The 25,601-nt window shown below is 37.2% G+C and overlaps 1 long non-coding RNA gene across 1 annotated transcript; it reads right to left on the reverse strand.

Annotated features, from left to right (window-relative positions):
- Nucleotides 1-5,438: 5,438 nt before the first annotated feature.
- LOC121420742 lies at nucleotides 5,439-18,354 on the reverse strand. Its single transcript, XR_005970815.1, has 2 exons — nucleotides 18,099-18,354; nucleotides 5,439-5,841 (listed from the first exon to the last, which is right to left on the reverse strand). It is a non-coding gene; the product is annotated as an uncharacterized LOC121420742 (long non-coding RNA).
- Nucleotides 18,355-25,601: the final 7,247 nt, after the last annotated feature.

A 25,601-nucleotide genomic window follows, 5' to 3' on the forward strand; every position in this document is an offset into this window, starting at 1 on the left:
ATAGAAGTTATAAAAGTGATAAAGAGAGATATACAGAAACAAAACAAGGGGCAAGAGAAGGGAAAAGAGAGGGGGAGGGGAGAGAAAGGGGGAGGAGAAAGAAGAAAGAAAGGGGAAAGGGTGAGGGGAAAGGGGAAGGAGAGAGGGGAAAGAAAGGGAGAAAAGAGGGGAAAAGAGAGGGATAAAGGGAAAGGGAAACACAAAAAGAGGGGTTGCATACATGGAAAGAGTATGCAGGACGAGGGGAGAGAGAGATGGTAGAGGGGAGAGAGATGAGAGACTGATAGGAATTTGTCATCTTGTAACACATAAAAAAAAACACACACACCTTACTAAATTCCATTTTTGCCCTTTCTATTAGCAGCCGGACATTTGTATAGACAAAGAGTCATCTTGTTTCAAACACTGGCTCCAAGAAAATTTGGACATCGCAGTCGACACCAGACCAAGAGGTAAACTCACAAAGCAAACACGTGCCACGTGCCACGTTCCGTCACACTCGATCTCCGCATCTCAGACAAAGAGTTTGCATTAAAAAATCCTAGCAATATTTTCCCCTCAGAAACTGAAGACAAGCAGAACAAATTGATTTATTTTATATTTGCTTGACTTTGGCGAAAACCAAGTTCATCTTTTAAGGGAACTTTACTCAAGGTTAAGTTTCTGGTGTCGGTATTCATCTTCCAATAAATGAGAAGGGATATTGAATGTACATGACAACATCCTTACTGAACCCTCTCTATATACCAAACACATATAAACATAGGCGTATTCTGATGTCAGGTTTAACTTAGACCATGGTCTATTAACTCTGTGCTCAAATTATGGCAAGCCATAAGTGTCAAAATTTCTATTAAGTTGTACATGTATGTTTCTTATGTTTACTGTGCTCTTTCCTGATTCATCGATGGTGAATACAATCATCTATTTAAACTTCCTGGACAATTATGAATGATTTGAGAGCCAAATGAGCTGAAATATGATATCTCTATCGTTAGTGATTTATGTAACAATTGGCTATCCATACTTAAACCACAACTTTAAACCCGAATTTAAGTTAAACCTGACTTCAGAATATGGGCCAGAGAAGTTTGAGAACTGTCTTGTCTATGTGATGAGATAGATTTATACCACATGAATATTAACCTGTTGACTACAGAATTCTGTAAATCCCATAGGCCTTCTACAGAGACCATCTGGTTCCAGTACGCAATGGGTTAACACTCATATGGGGGTGTTGCAAGAAACTTGCGATTAATTGCAAGTCTATTTTTGGTCCCTAAATCAATCATATGTCTTGCAGTTAATTGCAAATTCGTGATTAATTGCTTATCTGCTTTTTGAAACACAGAGGGTAATCTCATTTGCCACAGTTAAAATTGCTTTATCCGTTGTAAAATTACAACAGAATATTTGCAATTGATTGCAAATAGTTTGTTGCAACACCCCCCATAGTTTATTATCAGCCTTTCAGTTCTGATTTCTAAACAATTTTATTTTTATCTAGTTCAATGACTATCGAGGACCTTTTTTAGTGTACTTGTATGTATCACCACCATCATCATTAGATTACTCTACTTTGGTTGACTATAGGAGAGATGTAAAGCTTATTGAGTAGATTAAACATTCCAGGGGGCCGTTTTATAAAGCTGTTCGTAAGATAAGAGCGACTGGTGAACGTTTCTTACCCACTAAACCATCACCGATGAATATACCATTTACCACAAGAAAGGATCACCAGTCGTTCTTAAAGTCGCTCTTAACTTGCGAACAGCTTTATGAAACACCCACCAGAAAGCATCTTACAATAAATTACTGAACATGACCATTTTGGAAAAATTAAGCCTTTTTCCAGAACTCGACAATACATATATATTTACACCCCAAACAACTAAACCAACACAAAGATGCTTAAATTCTATCAAAAATTGGTAATCGTATTGCGCCTTTAAAGTTCTGTGGAGTACACTTTTCAATTCCACGGCATTTGATGCCCTGGCCTTAGCTTTAAACCTTAGCAATGCACGTTGTGTTGGTTGATGCTGGGTAGTTTGACAGCGTCGTCGGTGGTTTCACGTAATGGTATGTTTACAGTTTAGGAGTTGAGAACGTCGAAGAGAGAGCACACAATTATCGTTTGTCACTCAATCGATGGGGATACTCTAGCGGACAAATCAATAAAAGGAGCAGGATGAGGAGAGAGGAGGAATGAGAGTGTTGGTGAAAGAGTATGGTGGAGTGAAAGAAATAATATTGGAGAGATCGGAAAGGCAAGAGAGAGGGTGAGAGAGAAATAAACGAAGAAAAAAAACAAAATAACAAATGAGGAAGAGGGAGATAAGGGCAGATGAAACTGACGATAGTAAAGGAGAGGTTACATGTATAACAGACGGGAAAGAAATAACATTTCAAATAAAACTTAGACAATCAAAAGGGGCCTAAGCTTTCGATCCTAGCAGAATCGTCGTCGGAGGCAAAATGACAAACATATAAAGTGGAACAACCATAATATAGACCATAGACATGCAACAGCAACACTAGAAACAAGGAGACAAAAAGGGCATTAGTGAGCTGTGATGACCAATCAGGTTAGAGAAGGGGATAAAAGCAAAGGAGTAGACTTATAAGAGTAGCCTTAAATAAGACTTATAAGACATAGAGAGTGAATATTGAAATAGTTAAGAATCAATACAATGAATATGAAAAAAGTATAAAATTTGAAAGAGAAAACTTAAAGAGGAAAGAATGAAAGAGATGAAAGAATGTGAAAGGAGGGACAATATTTAATAAACACTTAAAACAATACCTCAAGAGAAGTGTAAAAATGGTATCTATAAAGAGATTAGAGGGGGAAATACATTATTGTTGAGAGACGGCAAGATAGAGGAAGAGAGAAAGAGGAAAGGAAGGAAAGATAGTGGGATTGTCATTGAAAAAATAAAAGAGTCAGAGTGGGAAAGAATAGAGATGCATGCAAATGAGACGAGAACAAGGAATTCAGCAATTTTTAAAAATAAATACATTTTTCACAATGAAAACAATACAATGTTTCACTCCAATTAGAGCATTACCCTTCATTCAAGAGAAAACATTAAGAATAAGTGATCTACAATATCACTCTCCAAGAAATGACAGCTTGAAATAAATCATTTTACAAAATAGAGAGAGTAAACCAACATGGCACCCTTAATGAGAGAGAGAAAAAAAATATATAACCTGCTAAATGTCAGCGTAAAACAACCAGAGTAGCAAAATTGATTTCTACAATCTACATCGATATTTCTATATTATGCTCCAATCAACAGACGCTCTCCTTAATGCACATGTCGAAAATGATTACCCAGCCGTTTGCTTTCAATGTGTCGTTTAGCATCACGTGTCTGCATCCTTATGTCTCTCCGCGTGCAAATTGGCAATACCAATTTGTCAGGTAATGCTCAGGCTCAAATTGGATGAATAAATCCGTCTGCACGTTACATGGAATTCAATTCACCATTTGCTGTTGGCTTGATGCAAATATTTTTTTCTTGGTAAATATTGAGGCAAACTTAACGTTCGATTGAAAGGAAAGTCGATTTTCATGGCTTTAGTAATGTTATCTGCAAAAGCGGGAAAGATCACTATTCTGTATGAACTTACACTAAAAGGTCAAGGTATTCACAATGAATTCAGTGTTATACTGACATCCTAAGATGTTTAAGTTAAACCAGTCGATGTGAACATAACAGTCAGAAACACCTCTAGGTGTTTAAAAAACACCCTTTATATCGCTGCAAACATCATTCACTGAAAATCTTAAGTGTTAAATTTGTGTAATTTTTACCTCATCAAATGACACCAAAGTGTTGAGGTGTAGTATGAAACTACAAAGTGTATTATCTTAACATGTGCTGTTAACTGTAACATCACTAGAAAAGCGTAAAAGCCCTTATACTAACTTCAAACCAAGAGTGTATCTGACTCACTGATTAAAACACCACAGACTACTCAATCCTAAGGATCTTAAAATGCATGCCCTAATACAATCAGATCTATCTTGCATGCCGTACTTAATTTACAACCACTCTTCATTCACAAAATTTGACCGAAAAACCAGCCAGGCTGATTTTCTGGCCAGTGATAAATTGGCGAGACCAAAGGGCCCAGAGACTGACCGACTGCCTGCCATACCTTGACCTCTTTAATTCATTAGTTGTCTCGCAGTGGTGGTCAAGCATCTTCGTTATTTGTGTTTGGAGGTCTTGGTGGGGTTGCATAATCCGAACACAGTCAGTGCCTTCTGGCTTTGCTTGATATTACTTAAAAGAGGTGATGTATACCTTCAAAAGTTGTATCGATCTCTCTCTATTCTCTTGCTCACAGTCTGTTTTACTAACATTTCATCTATTTATCTCCACCTCTTCCTCCTTTCACCCTCTCTCTCCCTTCGTCTCACTTTATCTTCATATCTTCTTTTGATTTTCCTTCATACATATCTTTTACTCTTTTTCACTCATTTGTCTGATGCCCACTCAATATCAATCCTATTTCCTTTCTAACTTGTTGTATTTCAGTATTTTATTCTTTCTCTCTCTCTTTCTCTTGCACTCACATTTCCTCTCTCTGTATCTCTCTGTTTCTTTCTATCTCTGCATCTGCACGTTGTTGTTTTTTTCATCCCACTCCAAACCCATTCCCTCCCTCTGTCTGTTAACCTAATTTACCTAATACTTCTTGGAATATATGGAGCATATTTGGAATATATGGAGCATACATGTACAAAGCAATTCTATCTCCCAGTCACAGGTCAGTAGGTAATATATAAGTTTCGACATTTCTAACCTATGTGTGTTTAATCCTTGATTCAGATAAAAAGTCCATTTTCATCAGCATTAATGAACAATACGAGATTCCTTCGAAATACCAAAGTGTTTACTTCTGTTCGCTTACAGTTCTGACATAGTTCAGTGCAAAAAAGGTAATTTTGAACCTTCCACCTAAAAGGTCAAATCACAATTTTAGGCACAAAAATAAGGACAATTTGTTAACCCCCTTGAGTATACAATTATCTGAGTCGACCAGAGTGCACTGTTTACTGATACCATGATCTCCTTCTGTCTCAGCTTGTAATACACTATCAGTAAACAAATATATTGCATTTTTTGTCTTTTACTCTTCCACTTTCTTACCTCTTTCTTTCTGTCTTTTCTCCATCCCCCCCCCCCTTCTGCTTCAACTCGCTCCTACTCTCTTTCCATCTCTTTACCCAACTTTCCCTCCCTTTCCACTTTCTTTGCCCCTCTTTCCCTATCTTTTCCTCTCTTTCCATCTCTTCCCATCTCTCTTCCCAATGTTTCCCCTGTTTTCAATCTCCCCCCCCCCTCCCTTTCTTTCCCTCTCTCCCTCTTTTCCCCTCTCTGACAAAATGAACGAATTGTGTGTCCTACCTTGTGAGTGTGTTCCATTCCACAAATAGCAACTCAGCAACATCAACAACATCCACCACACGTTGCATGCCATGTTTCCACTCCGTTCCTGGGCGCAGCTTGCTAATCATCCAGTCCAGCAACGTTCGCTCTCATCCGGCCATCAAGACTAGCTGTATAAAACCTCGAGGCCACTGATCACTAAGAAATCCTCAGAAAGGCAACGCTAAAAAGAAGTCCACTGCCAGGAAACGGTTGCTATCTTCAGTCTCCAAAATGGTTCCTGATACACACACTATATGCCTTTGTATTTATAAACAAATTCCTTGGTTCACACTCGACTCCAAAAGATAAATCACTTGAATTCACAAAAAATCCACTAAAATCAGATGCAAATATAGTTCATTCCGAGTTGTTGGATGACCAAAAGCAGAATCTGAAAATTCAAAGAAAAAATATAAAGATAATATATAGTTGAAAATAAGTAACATACTTCATAGATCAATTGTCACGCAAATAAGTTAAATCGTATAAAAGTATTTTCATGTTTGTCATATTGATAAGAAAAAAGCAATTAGAAGCAAAGTATTCCATCAGAAATTTCAGTTGCGACTTACCATTGTTCAGAGTGAGAAAAGACAGGTTACAACATGTATTAATAGCGAATGCAAACAATATTGAATAATTTTATTGATTACATAGAGAAATAAAAAAGAAACAAAATCTTGATTTTCAATAAAATGTGTTCAACTGCAAATTTACGGTTGGGCCTCTTTCTGTTTTAATCGAATGACATATTAATCTGGGGCAATAGTCACATTTCAGAAGAGAGTTGAGGTAGAAACTTGACATTTGCCCCTAAACCATCCCACCGCTGCCACCATTAAAACACAGGAAGGGTAAAATTGCAAAGACATTTCTGGGTTAGTGATTATCGGGTCGAAGATAGATTTTAGCAGCATCAGGTGATGGAGTTGGCTATTAACTCAATGAATACTGATTTTTATTTCTTATTTATATCAATAAAGTGGTTTCGAGATGATCTGGGGTGTTTTGCAAATGAGAAAGTGTGACTTAAAGTTATACTTTTAAGTTAAATACAACATGCATATCACCACTCAAAAGTGGTGACATGCATGTTATATTTAACATGAAAATTGACTGAATAATACACAGTAACAAGCGTCCCCCTAAGCACGATTTGCTCAGTGAAGCGATGCAATTCATACCACACGCTACTGCGAACTTAAGTGCAACTTTTAGACACCACTAAATCTTTGTGAAACACGCCCCTAGTTACATTATTTGAAGAGCATCTTAAAGTACAGATAATTTCCATCTTAATGATCTAAATGCAGAATGTAGGTTAACAAGATGTGAATTTGCCTCTCTCAACCCAGGAATGAAATGGGCACCAAAATGGTGTCTGGATTTACACATTACCATAGGACGTGGGAAGCATGAAACGCAATAATGCATATTTAGATATAAACTGAATTAGTCAAATGGCCAGGCTAACAAAAAAAAGGCTGGATACTCAATTCTAATCATATACTGTCACAATAAAAACACCTATGAAATATGAGATTACAGGAAACAAGTCATAACAATGTGGGCCGGCCTTTGAAAATTGCCAATTTGCAGCTAGTGTACAAATCATAATGATTACCAACACTGGACCTTTGATGTCCGCCGACCCCTTTGTGGAGAAAAATTAAGGATCAATTGAAATCCGAGTGGCACTGACGAAATTTGATTTTCTCCTATCTGGTACCAAATTAACACGATATTGGATATCATATGAAGTTTCTAGTCATATAAGCTTTGATAATCACTCTCTACACTAGGTGCCCCAATTAAGGGACAAGCCAATACTTGACTCTAATAATCAAAGATTAAATTTGAAAACAAGATGACTGGTCATTTTTTCTGGGGGACTGACTCATTCATTGTTCGATAACAAATAAATTACTAATGAAAAATGATACCGAGTTACAATACAATGAATCTCAGGTATTAATATATATGTAGGCCAATGTACAGACTGATATCTTCTTTTTCTGAGTTGTCGTTCAGTTTTTCTTTGCCAAACATCACCTAAAGGATTTTCTTTAACTTTAAACATGTTATTTTCCCTCTTCCTCCAAGTAATGACAATAAGCTTGGATGAGAAATGTCATGTTTTGAGGGCTAATTTTAGTACATTTCAGTGCTAACCTCAAACCTGTAACTTCACCTTTCCACCCCTTCAAGCATGGACTGAGAGTAAAACAATGTGAGAAAAACATTCTTTTTTAACTAAACCAGCAGGTTTTCACAGGGAACAGAACAAAAAGTGACAATTGTCATTTCTGATGGTACACTGTAGCCAGACCCCACTATCAATTTCCCCTCTTAGAAAAAGCATAACCTTCTTAAAATTTGTATAAATACTTTTAGAAATCTCCCCTGCAAGTCTATTACCTGCCCCACTTTCACTCATAGAAAACCCTCACTCCGCTTTGACAAAATACAGGAGTTACTAAAAAATGAGAATTTACTGATTATTCAAATACTTTAAGAAAGCCTCCCCTGTAAGTCTATTACCCCTCCCACATCCCCTCCCATTTTATAGAAAACGCTCGCTCCCCTTCGACAAACAGGTGGCCAATTTGACTTAAGTTCACTGCCATCTGCAGATAGCGATTCAACTAGCTGAATTAAGTTACGAAAGGTTACGAGAGAACTTCTTTTGCAGAAAAACAGCTGATCTTTCCAAATTCAACAAATGAAGTGACATTTGGTTGAACCATTACCCTCCCAGAATTCAGCAGCGATGTTGAAGGTTTTTGACAGAAAATCTGGTAAAAGAGGCATTAAAGAGGAATTCATTAGAGAACCTTGACGATTGTAAATTAAGTTAGCTTGGGTTTTAATAGCAACCTTTAGGAATAGACAACTGTTTAAGAAGAAAATGATGAAGCAACAGATCTTGTGGAAGAAGCAGTACATTCCAACTAAAGTACTAAAAATCAGAAATGTTTTAGATTCAAATGTATATGTGGTTTTTCTTAAAAAAATGTGCATTTGTAAAGGAAACGGTGGAGTGAAGTATATTTTAATGTTTGTTTCCCATGTTTACATGGCTTTTATAAGATTAAAATAATGATAATAATAATAATAAGAAGAATGGTGTTGTTTTATGAAGGGAAAACATCCAAGATGCTCATATCGCTACTACAGAAGTATTTTTTTAATAGCTTAAAAAATTGATAAATGTAAATAGCTTTAAAATTTTAAATATAGCTTCAGAATATTTGCAAACAGCATAAAATTGGTACAGTAATGAAAAACAGATCTTCTAAATCTATATTTCAACATCATCCAGAAACCATAGTTTTTAATAGTGTACTAATAATCCAATCCTTTTTAATCACAATAAACACTGCCATGAGCCATGACATAAATACGAGTGGGAAATTGGATGTATGGCAGGGGCGGATCCAGGATTTTCCAAAAGGAGGGGGGACATTTTCCCCCCGAGTAAAACTTTGACAAGCAGAAAAAAAGGGTTTCCAACAAAATATAAGGACAATTTGTCCACAAAAAAGTCTTCACTTACAAAAAGGGAGGGGGGGCACACTTCTGTTTCAACAGCATTTTTACATTACAAATTTTATTTGTACCTCTCAAAAGGGGGGCACGGGCTGGCTTTGCCCCCCCCCCTCGATCCAGCAGTGGTGTATGGTATACACATGCTCAGTGCATTGGCCATTCATCACAGTAATATCTCAGATATGAATTCACGACTTCCTTTGTGTTGGCCAAGGACGAAACGTTTTCAGACCTAATTTCTCCTCCTCTGCCACTAATTATAGCGTCAATTGTCATGTATCCATTTCTCAATAGCTTATCAAGTAGGCAGTATATATCATGAATTGCCCACGTGCGTCCTTCTACCAATGCTAGTCAAATGTAGCATTGTCAGTAATGCTGGAAGTCAGTTTAACATAAGTATTTTTCAAACGTCAGTACTTTAATATCTGTTTCTGAACCTGGGCACTTAGAACAAAAGCTTGTTAATCAATTGCAAAATGACAGCCGTTAATCAAGATCATTGTTACTAAAAGCATTGTGTTGCAAGGACCAACTATCGGCCAATTAGAACTGCTCTTACAAAGGAGGGTGTAGTGATTATGACCCGGGTCTCTTAATCAGAGGGTCGTGGATTCAAATCACACTCTGGGTGGGAATTTCCTCGAGCAAGAAATTGTCCATACTGTGCATTTGTGCTGCACTCAACCCAGGTGAAATAAATGGGAGACCTGGGCCCTGTTGTAAAAAAAGTTACGATTGATCAGATCAATCGCAACTATGGACGGCCAGCAACATCAAAATTTATTACACATGTTTGTTCGAAATATTTTCTAGCTGTGATGTATATTCATGCATTCATTGTTTTCTTGAAAATTCACGGCGCTTCTCTATGCATAAAAAGGACCTTGTACAAATTTTTCGCAGAAAAAATTTTGACACTGATAGGTTTCCAGAGAGTTCCGTTTGATCGGATCAATCGTAACTCTTTGTAAAACAGGGCCCAAGTTGGAATTCATTCCCTGAAACACCACATTTGCATGTAACTATACTGCTTAAGCCAGGGTAATTATACTGCATTACTGAAGAGAATTCTGATAGTAAGTGTCAAATGCACATTATCACACAATGTGACTAAATTATGAAACGTACATGTATACATCCAATATAAATTCGACTATTACACAGACATTATCATACTGTGGAATATATATATATATCACACATGGTGATATATAGACATCCATCATAATTTTGAGCAGGATGAGTTCAGTCTCTGGCCACCATTTAAGTACGGCTGAACGCATCTAAGGCGACGCTGCTCCTCCTTTCATCCAATAGACATCATCTATGCTCCTAAATTCAATTATGAAGGTTTAGTCAAATACCATAACGTGATCCTTAGAACCACAAAGCGTGAACGACTCCCACCCACTTGCACCACGCACGAAACGTCTTAGAAAACGTCACTGTGTGGCTTGGAGATGGGGATAAGGATGGGAATTACACGATATATGCAAGATGGATTATGAATATTATTGACAGGCGAGAAACTAAAGCTGCACTACTGCACAAAACGTGCTGCTATGTGAGCGGAAAGAATCGGCATTAGATCTTGAATGCAAGATGCAATATGAATATTTTTTTAGTTGGGGGAGAGTGAAAATAAATTTATGTCTCATTTCTTATTATGGACAGGCGCAAACTTTAAGCCACACTAACACGCAAAGGATCGTTTGATTCTGCATGCCAAATTAATTACATGTATGAATATGATTAGGTGGTCTAGTGGTTCTGAATTCCGCCTTTCAAACAGAGGGCCGTGGGTTCGAATCCTAGCCATGGCGTGTTTACCTTCAGCAAGAAATTTATCCACACTGTGCTGCACTCGTCCCAGGTGAGGTAAATGGGTACCGGCAGGAAGAATCGGTAGGCTAGCTTAGCAGGGGTAATGTAGGAGCACATTGAGCACCTAGCAAGGTGGATACGTGCACTATACAAATCCTATTATTTATTTATCTAGACAGAACTTAAAGCTGCACTACCGGATGACTATTCCACATGCATGGCACTTGTTGATAACTGCGTTGCCAATGGATGTGAAATTTGTGGTACGATATGACCCCAGACCTTGTGGTTCAAAGATGAGTGAACTAATTTTCAAATCTATGAGAAAACTACATGTTATAGAATTAATATTGTACAACCTAATGGGTGGTAACATAAGATATCATAAAATGACTAGTTGAAAATCAATACCTTTCTTATTCTTTGTTGGATTTTTGCAAACCTTCATGTTTCTCATTTTTCGGTTTTTATAAAATCCAAGCTGACATCATCACCTCGGGCTTCTCTTTAAGGCTGTATTATCACATACAAAAAATGATAATGCTCCAGATGGCTTTAGGCACAACTGCAGGGTGCGAACTAACAGATGCCCATAAAAAATATGTTTTTAATCATAAAATATGTCTGTAATCCCAATGCATGTAAGACATGGGGTAGTAAACAAACTTATCCATATAATAATAATAATAATAATGATAATAATAATAACGGTATATTTACCCAGGGTAGCCACTTCAGTTCCAAAAACTGTTTTCCCAGCGGGCCCTGCTATTATTATTACACAGCTAAGCTAGGCTACCTATTCAGGTGCACACAGCTTTTTGAGGAATTGCTTCCTGCCGGTACCCATTTACCTCACCTGTGTTGAGTGCAGCACAATGTGGATGAATTCCTTGTTGAAGGAAATTACACCATGGCTGGGATTTGAACCCACGGCCCTCTGTTTCAAAGTCCGGAGACTAAACCACTAGGCCACTTAGCTCCACGCCATATCATAACAGTTTGATGGCTTAAAATAATTCATTCAATTCTATGATCAATGAAAGTAACCTAGGTCAATGCGTTCAAATAATCATAGCTTGGGACTTCGAAATGGGGTGGGGCGGACAGGCTAGGAGGTTGATTATTTTATGGAATTGGCATATGCAATGTTCTCTGTATTCAAGTCCAAACAAAGCTGAAAATTTGTTATCCATAATCACAAATAAATTGCTTTCAGACATATACATATAAAGGGCCAGAGAACATTCATGATCCACCATTTCAAGTAAGCTTGACATTATGGGATCAAATCTACCAGTGTGTTGACTCGGTTGGTACAGCGTCCGTCTCACAACCGGGAGGCAAGGAGTTCAAGCCTCGGCCGCGTCAGACCAAAAGACTTTAAAAGATGGGCATTGCTGCTACCCTGTTTGGCATTCAACAATACAAAGGATAGAGCTTATGTCGATATGGCGCTGCGCAGTGGCTGCCGGGCCAACGTTGGGCAAAACAAATATTTGGAGGATTTGTTTCGAACAATAAAATATGGACTTTTTAGAGGGGGATGTTTCTTTTAAAAATGAGAGACTAAAGAAACTACAGAATCCAGTAATCAGCATGCTACTGACTGTACCTGTTATATACAGTGCGTCCCAGAAAAAACGAAACCGAGATTTAGCGATCATTTATCATTACTTAATCATAAATAAAATAGGCAAATGACCTACCAATGTAAAGCTTAAAATCTCCTCTTTCATCTGATATTACTTAGATCATTTTTCATTCACGCATGAGTGAGCAAATGCAATTTGAAGGAAGGATATCAAAAACTCATTTGGCGGGGGGTATCTGGGTTTCAAAAAGAAAACCACATTTTTGAAAAGTTCAATATCTCCTCTTTAATTTGATACCTAAATTACAGAAAATGGTCAAGAAATAACAAAGTTCTGGTCATTTGAAATAAGGCTTGAATTTCAATAATTTCATAAAATGAAGAGGTTCTCCAGGCTGGCTTTCAAACTCACTCGACACTTCGTTTTGTTGACGATCAGCCATGCATTAAATCTTTTGTTCACCTTGCGAAAGCTTCTGTAGGAAACCGGTGAAAACTCGTTTATCTCATGAAATTATGGAAATACAAGCCTTATTTCAAATGACCAGAACTTTTTTATTTCTTGACCATTTTCTGTAATTGAGGTACCAAATTAAAGAGCAGATATTGAACTTTTCAGAAATGTGGTTTTCTCTTTGAAACCCAGATACCCCCCGCCAAATGAGTTTTTGGTATCCTTTCTTCAAATTGTTTTTGCTCACTCATGCGTGAATGAAAAATGATCTAAGTAATATCAGATGAAAGAGGAGATTTTAAGCTTTACATTGGTAGGTCATTTGCCTATTTTATTTATGATCAAGTAATGATAAATGATCGCTAAATCTCGGTTTCGTTTTTTCTGGGACGGAATGTATAAGAGAAAAATTCAACTCAGGTAATAAAAATATATGTATCAAACTTTCAACATCATGACCCTAACCTACTTACTCAGACAGTTGTGTAAACTTTAATTTAATGAGATATCAAATAATTCCATTTGGATTTAGCAAGACAAATGATATCATGGCCAGAGGGTTTAACCTAGTTGCATATGATGCAATGCCTACAGATTGAGGACTCGGAGTATACTGATAAAAACAGACAATATATAATAGAATAATGCATTTATAGAAAATACATGTAATGTTCTCTAAATGTGTTCATCCTATTATCATATTAATGTGATTGTTAACAAAAAAAAGTATGAAATGGAAAAAAAAATCAAAATCTGAGGTATGATAAGAAAGTTAGATAGCTAGTTAGAACAACTGCAATAGGTCGAAGGTCTAATAGTAATGTATGAATTGCACCATGTGAACATGGCATATCATATTGCGACTTTTGGTTCAAAACTGTCAATTCAATTATGCAATCTAACATGGCTCATGAAAAAAATACATTCATCATAATGAAGTGATTAATGATAAAACAGGTAGGTGGGGTGCAGCAATTTTTTTTCTGATGCAAATAAGCCTTTCTCTGTATGCTCCATAATTATTTTTTACCTCTAGGACGTGGGTGGTCCCTAATGTATACAGAGTATATTGAATAAAATAATTAGGCGGTTTCAAACCGCCTCGATCACAAGAATCCCCGTTAAATTACGAGAACTTTTTAAGGCTAAAAAATACCCGTTAATTATTCCTGCATTCACACCGCCCCGAAACACATCCTTCGGGATAAGTTCCCGAAGTTACGAGCATGCGCAGTGTGGTCTGATAAGCAGGCAAGGCGGGAGATTCAAAATCACTAGCCCAGCAGCCACCCACGCCGTCGCGCCCAACGACACGCTGGGATAAAAGTTCCCGTAATTTGCTTTCACATTGCCAAAATACCTGCGACCTTGGAAAAATCCCCACGAAAGTTCTCATAATTTCGCCAAGTACCTACTATTTAGTGGGTATTTTCTTTCGCGGAGATTACGCGTAGTTTGCTTTCACATTACCAAAATACCTGGTATTTTCTGATCGGGGTAAATTTCATGATCAGAGAATACCTGGAACTGGCGAACTTCGAGGCGGTCTAATGATCAAATGAAATGAATGCATTTTACTGGCTCCTACATGTTTATTTCTGAAATCCTTGAGGGGAATATATTCCATAATTATTTCAAGAAATAATGATTTCTATTAGTGCTAGATTTACAAGAAAGTATGATGTTCTTTTTAACAGTATGCATAGACCAACAAATATTTAAGCAAGGGGGGAGTTTTACTGATGTTCACAGAAACTGAACACGTAAAGGCACACATGGGACCACACATCTACCTTAGATGTGGAGTAAGAGCAAATAGTATCTATATCGAGTGTTTTAGCTATGAATGAAAAAACGCATATTTTGGTCTGCATCAATTACCTGTTCCAATACCAGAGTGTATCCCCAAAAGGACCAAAATCTAATGAATATCCCATAGGCTCCAACAAATCTTGCTCTTCGATGTGAGACCGTATTCTAGTGTGCATGTGCCAATGCGTGAAATAGACAACGTGTATAACAATGAATGCAATGTGATATGTACAGCATAGACCACAATGATTCTCAATGACTTCATAATGAACTGCACATATTAAAGTCACATTTCAATGATCAAATTTAATCTTATGAAGTGATGATGCCATGTGGTAAGTGACACGACTTGCCCCATCGAATTTCTCCCTCTTTTTTCTGGGGGATAGATAATAATAATTACATTGGTTATATTTCATTGAATACCGAAACATTTCACTGGTTGGGGCCAATATTCCACTCATCTGAGATTTATGGAATATTTGCCCAAACTCTTGGAATATTTTCTGGTATTCCATTCTGAGCCATCCAATATAATATAAATATTGATGTAAACATAAGTAATGCACATTCTTTTTCTTCCAAGTATGATTTATAGCCTAGCTAAAGTGACACCTAAAAACACTCCATAGTTGTGTAAAATATATTTTATATGTACAGGTGGGCATTACAGACAGGTTTATAATCAGAAGTGTATATGATCCAATGATAAACCACATTCCACAGAATTAAAGAAACAATAATGTTTAAAACCAATATAGACTGTTAAAAAGAAAGATGAAACAGAGTCTTTGTGGACTGGTGATCACTTATAGACAGGTTTACCTTAATCAAGGGTATACTCGAATAAGGAATTACATTTCACAAAATCCAGAGGAAAACTGCTAAAAAGAGGCATTAAAAGAGGTGTTTATGGACAGGTATGCCTCAAAATCATTAAGTGATGATAAACCACATTCCTCAGAATTCAGGAGAAAAAATACAAAACTGCTAGGACGAAACACTAAAGTTCTCTTCATGGACAGGTTGCAATAATCCAATGTCTATAATCCACTGAGAATCCATGTTTCTAAGAACTCGAATAAAAAATAGGTGGTTTTAGACTGCCTCGAAGTTCGCCAGTTCCAGGTATTCTCTGATCGGGAAATTTACCCCGATCAGAAAATACCAGGTATTTTGGTAATGTGAAAGCAAACTACGCGTAATTTCCCAAAAAGAAAATACCCGCTAAATAGTAGGTACTTGGCGAAATTACGAGAACTTTTGTGGGGATTTTTCCAAGGTCGCAGGTATTTTGGCAATGTGAAAGCAAATTACGGGAACTTTTAGCCCAGCGTGTCATTGGGCGCGGCGGCGTGGGTGGCTGCTGGGCTAGTGATTTTGAATCTCGCGCCTTGCCTGCTTATCAGACCATATTGCGCATGCTCGTAACTTCGGGAACTTATCCCGAAGGATGTGTTTCGGGGCGGTGTGAATGCAGGAATAATTAACGGGTATTTTTTAGCCTTAAAAAGTTCTCGTAATTTAATGGGGATTCTTGTGATCGAGGCAGTTTGAAACCACCTACTGAAAAGACTGCTCGAAGGAAACATGAAATACAGTTTGTTTGTGGTCATTATAGACTGGTTAACCTCAAGAGATTGCTCCAAAGAGAAACTAAATTCCACAGAAGCCAAAGGAAAACTACAAAGACTGCTCAAAAGAAACAAAGTGTTTTTCTTTTTTGTTTCAGACATTGTTTTTACGTAAAGATAGATTTATTTGTAGTCTATGATCAGCTAAGAAAAAGTTCCACAGTAATCGAAGGAAAACTAGAAAGACAGCTGAAAGCTAACACGGTAAGAGGTCTTTATGGGTAGGTTTTCAATGTGTGTATTCCTATAGGAACTCCATTTGAGCAGAATTGAATATCAAGTCCCTAGTAGTAGCGAATTGGTTCTTGCCTTGTGGACAGGTGGTTTAGTATACAGGTGGTTTCTAAGATATGCTTTACTACAATAGATATTGAGGACCGAGTATATGGAATAGCTTTCCTGGTGGCCTGAAATCTTGCCAAAGTCCTTAGACTTTTAAACCAACATTCAGAAATTTTCTTCTGAACTCCTATTAATTTGCCTTATCTGTTCCTTCCCACCCCCTTGGTTTTGTTTTGGTAGATCTTTTGATATTCATCGAAGCCCTCAAAAAAAACAATAGCTCGAGAATGTATCAAGAAAAGAATGAAAGATACCTACATCAATGTGCATGCACATTGGTGATGATAATGATGACAATAGGCACTTTTATACTGCGCAATCTATCTAACAGCAATCTATTCAGAGGCGGATTATTATTATTATAATCACCCCGGCTTTAGCTCAAGCTGCCTTTCAGCACTCATTCATTCAAGGAATTAATCCTACCGGGTACCCATTCACCTCACCCGAGTCGAGTGCAGCAGTGTGGATAAATTTCTTTCTGAAGGAAAACACGCCACGGCTAGGATTCGAACCCATGACCTTCTGTTTGAAAGGCGAGAGTCAGAACCACTAGAACACGACGCGCCCACATTAAAAAGGATACTAAGACAAGCACACAAATTGATAGTAAATTAATGAAATTGATTTGTTATCATGGTAAAAAAAGAAAATGCTTGCTTCAATTTGTTAATTAGTACATACAACTTATATTTCAAGAAGAGTACTAATTATTTGATTAATTAACATCACCCACCTTTATAAGCTCTTGTACGGTTGGATTTATAAAGTTTGACATAAACATTGCAAAATGAATTAAAAACATCTTGGGATTCAGAAACATGCAGCACTGCATTTCAAATCATACTCGGATGCAGCGCTTTCACAGATCACCGCAATAAGAAACTCAATTCCGCAAGAGTTTTGCCAAGGAATTTCAATAAATGTTTATCCAGGATCGGCTTACGTCCCATTCATCGAAAAACTAATGTTTCCCAACTCGTCCTCCTTGAGGAATCGGGTGGGCGAACGGAAGAGAAGATTCTATGAATGAAAATCCAGGAAAGAAAAAAAAATTTGCGGCGGAAAGAGGAAGGGGAGAGCTGTCCTTGTCGTAAGTATGCTCGCAAAAAAAAGGTCACTTCTGTCCAATCTATGGCGAAATCTACAAGAATGTCGAGTAATGACATTCTTAATGGAATGCTATATATGCTCTGCCAGAGCCGGGATTAATAAACGAGGCTTCAACACAAGAAATAATCGGCGGAGGAAGACCTTGAGCATTGCAGGAGTATTTTTCAGTGGAAAGGTCCAAATTAATATCAGTATGTGTGAAATCCCGATAAATAATTGTTCCAAAAATATCTGATAATGTACATTTTTTGTTATTTCGCAAAAGAAATAAAGAGTAAAATAGATGATGGATGGTAGAGTGAGAAAATTCAGATTCGACCTACCTGTGTACCCTTGGAATGTGAATATTAGTCCAGTTATAGAATACCAGTGAATATCCGAATGGAGGAATGCGAGAGGAAGATGCTTAACGGAGCACGAATGCGTGCCCTAGTAATTGAGAGAGATTCTCGCAAAGCTCTCGCAAACCGGTCTTCGATGAGCGAGCGATGCAAGGTGAGGGAGGGAGGAAAAAAACGCCAGGAATTACCACTTAGCAGAGCGAATACAGGTATTGGGGATTTTGTGTGTATGTCCAACTAATGCAATGAAATCAGAATGTTTTCTTGTAGAGGGATGGAGAGAGAGAGGGAATGAGTTAGATTTACATGGGTAAGCCGAGTGAGTGATGAACGCAGTAGTGGACTTATTGTGTGTTTTTACACCTGAGATGCAATGTAGTACACTTGTAACCGGATTGGTCGATTACGAAAACGGGGGTGTGTGTGTCTTGGATTATTGAGTGCACTGGTTGTTCCATGCGTTAGCTGTGTGTCATTTTGTGTGTGTCCCGTTGTGGAGTGTGAGGGACCCTGCACAGTGGAGCAGGCTAGAAGTACCGGATTGAATCATTGCATCTGCAGGGGTGGTCAGCTTGTTGAGATGGGAGGGACTGGATGTTAATTAAACCTGCCTGCCAATTTTCAAGTGGAAACAAGAATACTTCTTATATAAAAGAATAAGATGTATTTGACTATTATGACAACACACCACTATGTCCTGCACAACATGTCTTTGAACAGGATAAGTGTCAATGAAAATTATGCTTATAACATAATTACACACGGTAACATGGGACGTCACAAACCCAAATCTACTTATCCATGTATAAATACAGTACTGTATGTAATTTGCTATCTTTAACAACTGTTGAGCGGCGTAGCACTCTGACGCTCATTCTTGACGGAGAAAAGCACAGGATGGACATACTTGCTCCAAGCAGTATACCAAAACACTATATTTCTGGAGGTGAAAGGATTCCCCAGCTACATTGGATAGTTTTCGTCTTCTGGACAAGGCAAGATTGGGCGTCAAACCACATTGTAGGATCTCCACTTCACCGGCCTGCCAGGCAATGTTTTATTTATGACTTATCTTATGCCGCAATCTAATAAGCGGTTTTGTCTTGCAATACGGATTACCCATCAATACCTGGGCTCAATCTCTTGTTTTTCTCTTTCACCTTTCCACTTCTCTTTCTCTTTCTTTCTTCATCCATCCCTCCCCTCTTTTTCTATATCCCCCCCCCCCCTCCTCCTCCTCCTCCTTCCCCTCTGTTATCTCTCTCTTTCTCTCTTTATTTCTCTTGGATTATATCCATTTTCTTTTTTTCCCTATTAATTTTTGCCTTTTTTCTGCATATTCCTCACTTAAGCTCCATCCATATAGACCTATACATTTCCTTCATTTTTTGTTTCATTTTCTTAATGCTCAAATTATATATATTGTCCCTTATAATATAAACCTATATACAGAGTGCATATTGTATGTTTTTCTCTTGTATATTTTCTCTGGTTTACATGTACCTTTCCTAGTTTTCCCCCCTTCTCCACTAACTTTTCATCTATTTACTCCATGGACTATATCTACAATGTAATATGAATTAAACTCTATTGCACACAGTTCTTACATAGAGGGTTTATATCAATCTGCTCTTGTAACTCAAATTGGCCACCATTATACCTATTTTAAACCCAGTTACATAGTTGCAAGACTTAAGTTAACCACAAAGTTTCCAATTTCAGATATTTTCGTTTGATTGTGACAATAATTATCTTATATGAAAGAACCTTTATTCAGAAATGGCAATGCAAACTGCACTGGAAGTGGTATAAATTCTTTTCAGGATAAGGAGAAACTTACCTGATGCCACTGACCATTGATTTCCATCATTTTTTTTTTACTACTCTTAGAAATAAATATTTGCAAGCTCCTTCAGGTTCTAATCAAAATTTATTGCTTTTACGATTGAATCATTATTTATGTATTTGTATCTCCCTTGTTTGTTTACTTTTTCGTTTACTGTTTATTTATTTCCCTACCGTTTCTTGTATAGATATTATCAAGGGACTCTCACTGCATATGTTTTGGAGCCTTCAACCAACAAGCTTTGCTTTTACTTTTGGCCTCCCTCATATCCACATCTCTCATTTTCTTTCTTTGTCATTATTAGGTGATCTGTCAAGTTTGACAGATCACCTCTTATGTTTCTACGAATTTTCTTTTTTATTTATTTCTTTATTTATTCTTTTTATTTATTTTTCTTTTTCCACCCTTTTCTTGTTCCACCAAAATCATCAAAACTATTCAATCAATTTTCATCAAAATATAATCAATTATGGACAGTCATCATACAATGTGTACGAAACAAGTTCAACGTCAAATGGTCATCGTGACGTCATCTACGCGCCATTTTGTAAAATCACATTATCAACAATATCTCCATTATCAATCATTAAAAATTAACAATATTAACATCAAATTAACTTCAGATCAAGGGTCAATTGTCCATGTCATCAAAGGTCATGTACAGGTCACGACGCGCATGTACGCGCGCGTCAAAATTTTAAAATGCTCAAAATCACTTTTTGATCAAAGTAGAGTACGTTTCGGGTCATTCTAAGCATTTCAGGAATTTGCGCGCTCAAGGATTTTCGCGCGCGTTTACGCGCGTAACGTCCTTACGCAACGCACAACTGCACTTTATTTTACATCAATGCATTCTTTATGAAATTCCCAATAATTTGATACCTTAACCGACCTTCTACGACCAGTAATAAAGGAATGCGCCTCCGTCAAAGTTTGAATTACGCGCGCAAGCGCGCGTTCACAATAGGCCAAAAATGTGCAAAAACATGCTTTTACAAAATTCTATATAACTCTTCAGATAGTCCGTTAACCCCCAAATTTTCTTTTATATTCGGATAGAATAGGACTTGTAGATGTGATTTCATGTCACATTTGACAATAAATTTTATCATAACGTCATCAAATTTGCGTCAGAACTAAAGTTTTCCATTTTTGTTTTATGACGTTTTAATAATTTTGGAAATATGACTATAACTCCGTAATCATTGGTCGTTTTTGGCCCGGTTTTCTACATATTGTAGCTGGTTTTATATTCTTCCAAATTATTTTACAATCTTATCATTTTAAGCAAGAGATCATCATAAATATTAACAATGTATAAAAGTATATCATTATGATAAAACTTGCACTTGAAAAATTCAATTTGAAGTTGTATTTCATCGTTGCCTAGAAAGTGTATGGCAGTTACTGTGGTTGAATGGTTAGTGCATCTGCCTTGTAATGCGAGGGTCCCTGGATCGAAACCCATCAGGATCTATTTTTTTTTTCATTTCTTAAATTTGTCTCATTTTGCGTGTAACCCCCATAAGCCAGTTTGTGGTTCCATTCTGCGCATGATAAGAAGTTCATTTGTACTAAAGTGACATGATTGTTTTATATTTAATGAGATATTAGCAACAACCTTGATGTCTTGATTTTTCTTTTGAATTGTGCGTTTCAATACACGCATAAAAACAACAATGCGTGTACTAGCAACTGGTATTTCAGAGTTGGCCAAGTATTGTTATAAGAACATGCTGAACGCATTCCAAATACCTCCATCAGTGTTCATTGCTTTGCTTTCTATTCACTTGGTCTATGCAATTTCTCCATACTGCTATGTAAGACATGCTTGCATAATATCTTGCAGTGAAATCTACCTATCGTAATGTAAGAAATGAAAGGTCATTTGGTCATGATTGTTCATGAGGTAACCAAAAATCTAGTCTATGGATACTGAGTTAAATTTTTCAAAACTGGATTCTAGATTCTTGCTTTCATCACCACTGCTCACTATTTCGTGTTATCACTTGCTAAATTTGAATTGTCATTCTTTAGAAAAGCAAGTTTTTTTTTACCACCTTATCTTTCAAATAATGTCTTTCAACAGTATTCAACATGTCCTTTCATTAATAAAACTGCGCTTAATATGATGCTCATATTGATCTGCATTGACATGGTGATCATTATAAAAAAAATAGATCATAATCATGAGATTCACAGACAGATCACCTAATTCGTCCGTAAGACGAATTAAAATTCTAGTTTTAGAATCAATTACAAAAATTCTATTTACTGTTTTCTATTGTTATATTATGTATAGATTTCATATTTTACGATATTTTTTATGCTTATCTAGGATAATTTGTATTGTATAATGTTATTGTTTGTATTGAGTTGTTGATTTTTTGGAAATGTGAAATGTTGATATGAATAAAAACTTTGAAACTTGAACCTTGATCTTTACACATTCCTGTAGTGAAATGATTAACTTGTTGACTGCTAAATTCTGTAGATCCCATAGGATTTGTACAGGGGCCACCAGGTGTCCAGCAGGTAATGGGTTAAGACAGAGTCACACCACGTTGCAACACATTGCATGCATCCAACAATTTCACATAAGGAGCGAAACCTTCAATTTAAGCAGCCAATTTGGGCAGCTTTAGGGGAACCCCAACTGCAAAATACATTGGAAAGGTCACCAATAAATCACCAATAAAACACAAATAGATCTTGCTGGCTAACTCGTCCATTTCCCCCTCTTACAGTTCTTGATGTATTCGTATTTCACGGTTCGATTTAATACAGCATCCACTGCCCAGCATTGTCAGTTGTAGCTAAGAATGGTTTAGACAAGATATATTTGAGAAATTATGAAAATAAATGTTGTATGCTATGGACAGGTATACATCCTGTAATGTGGAGCGTTGTGGCCTTGTGGATTAGTCTCCGGACTTTGAAACCGAGGGTCGTGGGTTTGAATCCCAACCATGGTGTAATTTCCTTTGGCAATAAATTCATCCACAATGTGCTGCACTCGACCCAGGTGAGGTGAATGGTTACCCGGTAGGAAGAAATTCCTCGAATGCTCGAGCGCCCGATCAAGGTAGCCGTGCTAAAGCCGAGGTAATAATAACGACAGGGCCTGCCGGGAGAACAGTTTTCGAAACTGAAGTGGCTACCCTGGGTAAATATGCAGTTATTGATATTATCATTATTATCCCATCAATGTAACAAAGTTGAAAAGAAATTTGGCTTGTGCTCTAAGGTGTAGGTATCACCGGTGTTTTGGTTTCTCTTCATGAAAATCTTAATTGTATAATTTCAAGATGTATTTTGATGTGTTATTATAAACATAATCAAATGGGTTCTTTATCCTCTGGATCAAGAAAGGACAAAATTCTTGCATAGATAATAATTTTTGAATATTTTTACTTAGTAGGCCTATACATTTTCAGAGGTTTTCCAATTCTCAATTTCAGTTTTAATTTCATAAGCAGCAACACCATAAAAATATAAATGGACATTATGGCAGTGTTGACTGGCAACATGGGGGTTAGTCTTTAAAAAAATGAGATTTTGCTTTCTATTTTGGTTGATACATAGGTCTTTATAATAAAAACAAAATACAGTTAAGTACATTTCTCAATTTAGAATCATAAAACTTTGTTTGAACCTCACAATATACCAATCTACTGTATTACATTTCTGGTCGCATTGAATCGTTTCACTTCTTAAGTGCTTAAAAAGCTATATCCAAATTAAACAAATTTATATGAGTAATAATTGTCTTTTATCAGATAGCAGTGAAAGTCATGCCAATGACGAAGCAACCATTATCATGTCCTCGCCTCAACCTGGGAGGCAAAGAATTTCTTGGAATGAAAAGGAAATGATTCAATTCATTTGTGAAAATGGACATGCCCAATCAATACATTGCCTATAGCTTATCAATCTTCAAAACCATGATACAATGGAGAACTGTATGTTGCAATGACACATACATTGCAATGTACCATGTTTAATCTCATTTCAGGCTTTAGCTAATTTCAATTTTCACATATAGAGATGAATTCTGCAACAACAATTTTACCCATCTCTAAAAATACATTAAATTGCAATGTGAATTACATCCATTATTTAATCATTCAACATTTCACATGAAACACACAAACAGTCTGTCTGGATTAAATATTTATATTCCTTCAACTTTGGATATTTACCTCACCATACCATACTAATTCGAGAGGATTTGAGGAAAGACTAAATATTGACATTCTTTCAGAGGTTGTAATTAACCAGGGGGCATTGCAATATGTACGTTTCATTACACCATAAGCAAGAATTACTAAGCTTTGAATAAGAACAAGCCACCCATTGCCTAAATTAAAACCCCTCCTCCAACTTACACTCTCATCTTGAGAAAAGAGGGGGGTAAAATCAATACCATTCAGGAATAAAACTGCTCAAGACCCATTTTCCTTCCACTCCACCCCCACTCGCACTCCAAATTATCATAAAATCAATTAAAAGATATGAAATAACAATTACTATTCATTGAAAATAGTTTATTTATGGCGATTGCCAAGGGGGAGCTCTTTCTACCCCGGTTGCGTAGACACAACTGAGACTTCAGTCGGTCTGAGTGGTGTCTCTTCGACATGAATAAAACAGGCGATGCAACCCGCCAATCATCACTATCGCCACTTCGCTTTGGTTTCGCTGAATTTCGATACGCCGGGTTTGCATTTCTGATAAAAACCTATGATGAAATTTCATCGGCGTGTCATAAAGAATAATGATTGGTCCACCGGACGGACCCGACCGACTGTCCATGTATCTTCCTTAGCTTTCTCACATTCGATCAAGATTTATAGAAGATAGCAACCAGGTGATATGAATAATGGGATAGGTTAAGACTGATAAAAGATGGATATCGCTCATCGTATCATTTTTCGCCATGTTTCGGCTTTGTAGGGCCTTCAGAAATTGAATATTCGAGAGTAAAATGTAGCGATAAGAAACTTGGGGGTATTGGTTACCGAATGCTGTCAAATCATGGGAATTTTAACTTGATATGATGTGGGATGACATTGTTTGCTAATGGTGTGTAACATGTTTTCATATTTCATGTTCGGGAACTTTGCTATTAAGGATCTTCTGTCCAGACTTTCCCTTCATCTCTTCTGTCTTAATCTCATTAATATCATCCATCATTCTTACCTTCCTCCCCTACCCCCCCCCCCTCCCTTGTCTCTCTTCCTCTCTGTATCTTATCCTTCTCCCCTTCTCATTCATCTTCTCCTCCTACTCCAGTTTCTTTTTTTTTCTCCTTCTTAATCCCCCTCCTCCTTCTCTTCTTCTTTTTTTCTTCTTCTTCCTCTCCTCCTCCTCCTTCTTCTTCCTCTCCTCCTCCTTGTATTTCTCCTCCTCCTCCTCCTCCTCCTCCTCCTCCTCCTCCTCCTCCTCCTCCTCCTCTTCCTCTTCTTCTTCTTCTTCTTCTCATCTTCCTCTTCTTCCCCTCCTCCTTCATCTTCTTCTTCCCCACCTCCTTCTTCATATTAATTCAATCGATCTAATTTGCATGGAAAATCATTAGTACTATTTTTCATCCTTAAGCCTGTCCTTTTCCGTTGGCGGTCTGGCCTCGGCTTCAGCTT

Source organism: Lytechinus variegatus, chromosome 8, assembly GCF_018143015.1.
Source record: "Lytechinus variegatus isolate NC3 chromosome 8, Lvar_3.0, whole genome shotgun sequence".
Classification (NCBI taxonomy): Eukaryota; Metazoa; Echinodermata; class Echinoidea; order Temnopleuroida; family Toxopneustidae; genus Lytechinus; species Lytechinus variegatus.